This window comes from Microcebus murinus, chromosome 1 (genome assembly GCF_040939455.1).
Source record: "Microcebus murinus isolate Inina chromosome 1, M.murinus_Inina_mat1.0, whole genome shotgun sequence".
Lineage (NCBI taxonomy): Eukaryota > Metazoa > Chordata > Mammalia > Primates > Cheirogaleidae > Microcebus > Microcebus murinus.
Genome location: NC_134104.1, coordinates 17,901,098 through 17,909,547, shown reverse-complemented (window position 1 = coordinate 17,909,547; position 8,450 = coordinate 17,901,098). Strand labels below are relative to the sequence as shown.

At 41.8% G+C, this 8,450-nt stretch overlaps 1 long non-coding RNA gene across 1 annotated transcript; it reads left to right on the top strand.

Annotated features, from left to right (window-relative positions):
- Nucleotides 1-736: 736 nt before the first annotated feature.
- LOC105871207 (uncharacterized) lies at nt 737-7,356 on the top strand. Its single transcript, XR_012918543.1, has 3 exons — nt 737-878; nt 2,559-2,613; nt 6,417-7,356. It is a non-coding gene; the product is annotated as an uncharacterized LOC105871207 (long non-coding RNA).
- Nucleotides 7,357-8,450: the final 1,094 nt, after the last annotated feature.

Genomic DNA, 8,450 nt, shown 5'->3' with positions numbered 1-8,450 from the left:
ATGGATGTTGGTGAGATCAAAATTAAAGAAGATTCAAGTCCTACATCCTAGTATCTCGTCGAAGTATAAATGCAGGTTACAGACGAGCTATCATAATACAAAGCCCTAATAACCTCCCCTCATAACCTCAAAGCCCCCTGGATGTTCCACACCAGACGCTGGCCCCTGGCGGGTAAGGAGGGAGGGGTCCTCACGCAGACGTTGACCTGGAGACCCCTGCTCCCTCTCTTGGGGGCCCGCTTGCCTACAGCTGACGCAGTAGGGGAGGAAAAACCTTCCAACTCTCTCTTCTTTCTCAGCTGCAGGGAGAGTCGCATTGACACCCCTGCCACCCAGTTGCAAGAAGTCGCAACTTCCCCTCCAGCAGGCTGAGAGCTTGGGCGACGTCTGGGCCGTCATTTGAATGCGTTTCCTTTTCTTTACGAACAAAGGTTGGAGCCCGAGCCTGGCAGCGCGGGGGCAGGAAAGTACACGGCGTGCGTCAAGAGAAAACACACACACACACACACACCCCGAATGACCCACGAGAAAGGGAAAGGGGGAAAACACCAATCCCCGGGGCGCTGGGCTTTTTCGACTTTTCCTTTAAAAAGAAAAAAAAAAAAGTTTTTCAAGCCGTAGGTTCCAAGAACAGGCAGGAGGGGGGCGAGGCGGGGGGTTTTACAGAAAAGGCGCCTGGTCGGTTATGAGTCACAAGTGGGTTATAAAAGGGTCGCACGTTCGCAGGCGCGGGCTTCCTGTGCGCAGCCGAGCGCGGGCGCAGCGCCGCCGGCCACCTCGGGCCGCCTGCAGCCTCGGCGAGGGACCGGCCCGCGGAGCCCCGAGCCCGCAGCAGACGACGCGCGGGGAGAGGAAGGAAACCGCCCCTGGCCCGGCAGGTACGCCGACTTCGCTCTTGCCCTGCCGCCCGCCCTCCTCTTTAACGAGGCCGGGACGCGGCGGGGCCGCGGGGCGACCGTCCCTGGCGGCCAGACGCGCAGGGCGGGGGCTGCGCGCACGTGGCGGCGGCGGCGCCTGCGGCAGCGCGCCCGGGACAGGGGGTGTCGCCTCGCCGGGGACCGGAGCTCCTCGGGACGCATTCCCGGCGGGAGAGGCAAGAGGAAGGAAGGGTGTTAAAAACCCATTACTTGAGCTTCTTGGCAAAGTTTCCGTAGATGGTGGAGGAGGTACCTGGGATTGACCCTAGAGGAGCCTAGCTTTATGGAGCGGCCAGAGAAGTGTGCAAAACACACTTGAGGGGCAGGGTGGATCAAAAGAGACTGCCTTCGAAACATATGCCTTCCTTATTTTGTCTCGAAAAATAACTAATAATCTATCTTAAATTTACATAGCTAAACTCATAGTATTTAGCTATCACCCTTTATTTAATGGAGGTGAAGACTGAGAAACATTCAGTGAGATTCTGTATTTATTTGCTCCCAATGTGCCAGGGTGCGTTTTTGCCAAACACATTCGTTGTCTTTCTTAATCCTCACAAAACCTCAGTGGGTGCCCATCATCCACGTTATACAGCTCTAGAGGGTGGACGGGGTCTTTCGAAGTTTATATCCTCTAATGCAGGCATGTTGGGATGATTACAAATACAGTTTATCCTGGAAATACTGAAGTTGACAGCTGAGAAAAATATAAGAATCCAAACTATGTTAAAAATTAGGCAACCAAGGCCCAGAGAGGTGAAGCTACTTCTCCAGCATCACACAGCAGATCTGGGACCCTGTGCCAATTACATCTAATGATGCTCGTAATTTAATTTATATTTTGTGTCAAATAGATGAGGTCAAGCAGACATTACCTAGATATTTCAAAGCCAAAGTTAATGCTTGTCACCTCCATTCACCTCTCCAAAGTAATGGCTCTTTTATATGGGTTTAACAAAATGTATAATCTAAATAAACTAGGGCAGCCAAACTTTTAATAATTGTAGGACTGATCTTTTAAAAAGATATGCGTAAAGTATTTAATTGCTTATCTGTGTGAACAGTAATAGAAGCCATAAAGTTTTCAAAGCAATTTCCTGCCTGTTTTCTAATTTGATAGTGACAATGATAGGAAATTGCAGGGTATGTGGCGGTATCCCCATTTTGCCCATGAGGAGTTTGTGGCTCAGAAAATTTGAGTTTTCTCTGGTAAGGTCATTAGGTCCTTAGTGCGAAGCCTGCCTTCAGGCACGGATGTGGGATGTGGGAGAGGATGTGGGGTGCAGAGACTATAGGCTTTTGACTCTCGGGTTAGGCTGACTCCTGCAGCCTCCCTGATTTCTGTCAGAGGACCAAAGCGCAATTAATCACTTCTGCGCTAGGAGTACTCCTTGATGGGCTATAATAAGCAAGTTCCCTCACACAGTGGCTCAGCTCACCCTGGCCAGGGGACGTGCTTCCTAACCACACATATTAAGAAAGAGAAACACTAATACTGGCTAATTCCTACAACTACTTCAAGGGAGAACAGTGGTGTTTGCACAAATGTTTGCTCTTGTTTTAACCCAATTATGTGTAAAAAGTACAACTTACTGGTCTTTACCAAAAAATCCCCATGTACCATGTTCTCTTTCTGTGAAGGCGTCATCACATTCTGCTTGTGTCAGACACTATGCTAGAGGCTGGAGAGACGAAGGTAAGCAAAGACATGTGCAGCCCTACTACCCTCATGAACCTAAAAAGTTGGAGGAAAGGCTAACAGGACATTGCTATGCAATGTGATAGCACTTCAATTATGGTGACATAAATACTTGCACTAATCAGTGCAAACATGGAAAATTCATTACCTTTATCTTTCTTCATATGTCATCAAATCAGTCTTGTATGAATCAAAAATTCCGCCTCCAAATACCCTAGGTTTTAACTTTTGAAAAGTTTTTCCGTTTTTTATCAGCTATTTTATGTCAGAACTAAGATCCACCGTTCAATTTAAAGGAGTTTTTTCATTTTAGAGTAATGGTTTTTAAAACCCTTTATTCCCACCTCTTTGGGAATCTAATGGAAGTTATATATGCTTTTCTCAGAATTTTTTTAGATGCACATGCTCACCCACAATTTTGCATTCAGCGTCAACAGGCTAGAGGCTTCCTTCAATCTCAGCCATGAACCTTTTCAGGGTCCCGTTTCATAATCCTTTTTCTAAACCTACTAGGACTAAACAGTTTGAATAGAAGATTGAACACCTCTGTTCTTAACTAGTTGGTATTTCTCCATTTTTGTGAGTCATTGGCTGTTGCTTTGCTGAAGCTATTGATTTTAATAGCTTTATTGTTTTTTTGTTTTAGAGATAGGGTCTTACCCTGTTGCCCAGGCTAGAGTGCAATGGCACAGTCATAGCTCACTGAAGCCTCAAAATTCTGGGCTCAAGTGATCCTCCTGCATCAGCCTTCCCAGCAGCTGGGATTACAGGCATGTGCCACCATACTTGGCTAATTTTTTAAATTTTTTGTGTAGAGACAGGGTCTCACTATATTGCCCAGGCTGGTCTTGAACTCCTGGGCTCAAGCAATCCTCCCAAAGTGCTGTGATTATAAGTGTGAGCCACTGCACCTGGCCGAATTATTGTTTTGATGTTAGGCTTCCACTGTGCAGAAGCCCGGTATTGTGGAACGAGAACCAGCCTGAGAACCATGGCATGTTTCTAAAACCAGCTGTATGCAAATTCCTGTGCCTTATTTTCCTTATGTCTAAGATGGGTGGCTGAGACTGAATTGTTTCTAAACTCCCTTATACTTGTGAAATTCTATGATTCCCGTGTGACTACCAAACTCACTTTCATGTGTACCCTAATACACAGCTGGTCTTAGTGAATTTATATCCATTATGTCTAAAGAAAGTCAGAGTAAGCATCACTATAATTCACTGTAGAATGTATTTTTGTCTTTCACTTATCTTACTGGATTCAAAACTGTCACACATTTCCTAAAATTTAGAGTAAAAAACTGTGAAACACTATTTTTCAAGGAAAAATATTATAATTTTAAAATCCTCTTTTTATCTCACCTTTTATCTCACTGACTACAACTTTCTTATATATATGTATTCCTTTTTTTCTCAGAATCAAATTAAAACACTTTTAATTTGATCACTGCTGTGTAATTCTCACCTGCCATGAAACACTTAGGCTTTGTCCATCAGTCGGTGTCTCTGGGCTTATGATATTTAGGGCCTCAAGCAAAACAGCCTCAAAAGCGCACTTACCCTCAAATAAGCACCGCACATGTCTGAGCAGTTCAGCATCCTCACTCCAAACTCCAAGGCTCTCAGCAATGTAGAACACTTGATTCCTAAAATTACCACCCTTCCACATAGTGACACACTCGCCGGAAAACAGGGCTTAACATCAGTCAAGTGGCTGTAGTTTAACACAGAATGTGAATATCTGCGTTAATTCCAAAAAACCAATAGCTATGTGTGGGTAGACAGGGTTCCTGCACTGGCAGAAGGAAAGATGAGTGAAGAATATCAAACGACTGATTTAATGTACTCATGAAACTGATGTTTGGATAAGGTGAAACAATGATATACAATGACATTTGTGCCATTTCTTCAGAAATGAGTGTTCTATACAAAGTATAGGCTCCTGGCTATCTTAACTAAATGCTCTGCTTCTTTATATGCTCACCCACTGCAGGTAAGCTAACATAGTGGGTCCAGGCATGAGCACAGGTGCCAGATTGCCCAGGTGTGAGCCCCAAGAGTGCCCTTCTTTACCCAATGTTTAACCTTGAGTAAGTTACTTCAGCTGCCTGTGCCTCAGGCCACATGTAAATGGGGAGGGTGCAAAGGAATACTCATTGCTGAGGTTGTGGTGAAGAAGAAGTGAGTTAGTACCTACATCAAGCAGTCAGGCAGGTGCCTGGCACAGAGGGAGCCTTATGGAAGTGTCTGACTATTATTATGTATAAATGGATGATCTTGTATATTTCAAGAAACCAATTTGGAAAGTGAGATACCAATACAGTCTGAGAAGGTAAAGTATACATGTACAATGTGGTCTCTCAAAATTCTTGACAGTAAAAAAGTTGTTTGGTTTTAGAGTTCTTAAGTTTCAGAATGCATTTTTCTCCTTAACCAAAAGAAAATCTAATGAAACACTTCAGAAAATTATTTCCAAGAAAACATTTTGGTGTACGTTTTAGCAGACACATTATGACTTAAAGGTTAGGATAAATCAAAGAATTATTTTAATTTGGCTTGTATATGCTTTTAGATAACCTCTAATTTATATAATGATTCAGTTATACAGTGGTAAATGTATCTGGACTTGTACTTCTCAAATGGCAAGTGTAACATGTGATAGGTGTGCAGGTACTTACAAGGTACTCAGCAAGTATTAATGACTGATGCCATTAGTACCATGGCTACCATCCATTAAGCCCTGATTATGAGCCTGGCACCTGGCTACATACTGTACATTGTCACTTCATCTTCACAAGGACTTTTCAAGTAGCTTCTATCATTATCTCTATTTTTAGAGAAGCAACTAAGACTGAAAGGGTTTAATTAACTTGCCAAATACCACACAGCTAGTAACATTGGTGACATCTGGAATGGAACCCAGGCAAGCTGAAAACAACAGAACAACCCCCAGCCACGCATGGTGGCTCACACCTGTAATCTTACCACTTGGGGAGGCTGAGGCAGGAGGATCGATTGAGGCCAGGAGGTTGAGACCAGCCTAAGCAACATAGCAAGACCCCCATCCGTACAAGAATGCAAAAATTATCCAGATGTGATGGGGTGCACCTGTAATCCCAGCTAGTCAGGAGGCTGAGGCAGGGGGACTGCTTAAGCCCAGGAGTTTGAGGTTGCAGTGAGCTGTGATGACACCACTATCCTTTAGCCCAGTCAATAGAGTGAGACTCTGTCTCAAAAAAAGAAAAGAAAACAACAGAGCAATGAACACCCGTACCTCTCATTAGATTCACTAATTGTTAACATTTACCACATTTGCTTTATTACTCTCGGTCCCTATCCATCTCTCTATGTCTACATCTGTATGCAGACATGGCATATAACCTCTCAACAGCTTCAGCATGTATCTCCTAAGAACAAGCACATGGTCTTACACAATGAAAACACATGATTGTAAAATCCAAGTATGATTTTTAAAAATAGGGATAAAAGCTAATTTTTACCCACAAATCCAGATGATTATTTCTACTGGTATTCTCCAGCTTTACCCTATGATGCTTATACTTGGTGGACTGAGATCCAAGCCTGGAATCTTCTTAAAGAGTCCATTACTCATCCAGAATACCAAGACATCTTATTAATATATCTCCACATTTGCAAGCTTCTACTACACTAATTCTATAAGAACCCGCATATTAGTTAAATCCTAGTTAAATGCTCCAGTGCCAAATTCAAGCCTGTTGTGCAGATAGAAATGCCTTTGGAGAATCTCAAGCATGTATTCAAATTATTTACTGACAGCTGTGTATCCAGCGCTGAGATAACACCCAGTCTCTGCACTCAAATACGCCTCAGCATTGTGGAAGATACACATGAAATAATGACCATGCAATGGGACAAATGAGCAGACTAGCTACCTTGGGAAAGACAGAGAAGCAGGGTCATACCAGGAGATGAAGAAAACCCAGCCTCCAGGAGTGTGCTGAGACAGCAAGAGAAGGAAGGCAAGTTGGGCAAGTCCATACTTGAGCAATTTGAAGTAGGTATATCTAGTGCCTAAGTGTTGGTGAAATTATGCCTCGAGATGACATCTGTGGAGCTTCCAAAAATAACCCCCATTTGGTATGTTAAGCTATTGGATCAAAAATCATGAGGTATAACAAGTAAACAGCCTTTGCCATATAACCCAGAGTATCCTATGCAAATAAGACAACTAATTTTTAAAAACAAAAAACTAAATTTGTTGTTTGTCTAACATAGTTCTCAGTACACAAACTCTTCCTTGCTTGAGGCCATTACAGTATGTGCAAATAGAACAGTATGAACTATGGCTTATAGAAATAGAAAAGCAAATTTTTACTACACTGCAGATATATGTATATAAATAACAAACAGGTAGCATGTAATAAATTCCAAAGGAGGTGTTTTGTTGAAATTCAGTGTTGAGAATAAACTGTGAATTCAAGTGCACAGAGGAGGCCTGTGGCGGGGCAACAAAACACCCCAGAGCTGAAAACTGCCATCCCGTTTGCTTTTCACAGATGGTAAGGTTAAAAGATATCAAAATTAAATTATAAATGGAAAAAAAACTATTAAAATTCTCTTATCGAAGTATGATACTAAAACATTTGTTAGGCACATGGAAAACCTTTTGTGTAAATAAGAAATAAGAAAAAATGGCCATCACTTAATGCAATAGAGTGCATTTCTCCCACTAGCTCCCCCCTTCCTACCTCTAACTTTTATCCACATTGTTTTATAACATTTTAACAAAGTTTGGGGTCTGCAGCTGAGCCAGTGTGAGGTCAGTGCATCAAGAAAGTAAGTCCCTCCCTGGGACACACCGGGCCAGGGAGGGAGCTGGACTAGGACTGGCTCTCGACCTACTTCTGCTTACTCCACAGAATGACTCTGGAAGGGGAAATTCCTAACCTGTTTTGTTCCACGTCTTTCTCTGAAAAGTGAAATTATTAATGTCTGTCCATAATAAAACTACTGGGAAGGTCACTTAGCTTGTAAATAAGTTCCACAAGTGATTTCAGTAAAAACTTCCTGGTTTTAAAATTGGGAAAAGCAGAATAGTCCTCTAAGGCTAATAGTCTTTCTCTTTTGTGCATTCATAACTCAGCGGCCACTTGATATAACATTTCCATAGAGATCCTGCAGTGTCCACATTGGTTTTCTTCTGAGATAGTCTAAAATTATGTCACACTTTTAGTTTTATGTGTTAAATATCATTATTTATATTTAAAAAGTTTATATCTTTATAAACTTATTTTGAAAATTCTCGAAATACAAAAAGGAATGTTGTATTATTGCTATTTTGTGAGCAAACTGCTATTTTCAATAGAGAGCTCTTAATTAGAAACATCAAGAAAAGGGATATTAGGTTTTTATGAAAGAAAATGTGATGAGTTTATAATTTTTCCCCTAGCAATGGCTTATTCAGGGAATTTTTTTTAAATGTTAAGTTAATGATATGAAAAGTAATCATCCTTCACCAAGACTTCAGGATATAGGTTAGTCCTACAGAACAATCCATTTTACTTTTGATGATGCACTTGCGTTATACCATTTCAATCAGTAGCAAGTCACACCCTTAATCCCTTTTTGATGATGGAATTCATGTGAATTCAAGAGGAAACATAATACTCTTTGCTCTATTTCTTGACAGCAGAGAAGTTGACCTATCCTTAATATCGGTTACTGAGATGTAACACAGAAAAATATTCTACCAAACATATGTGGTAAACTTTATACAAAATCACTTTATAAAGCCAGTCATCTGAATTTCTTTTTTGTCAGAGAATATTTAAGGTCTTCATGAAGAATTGG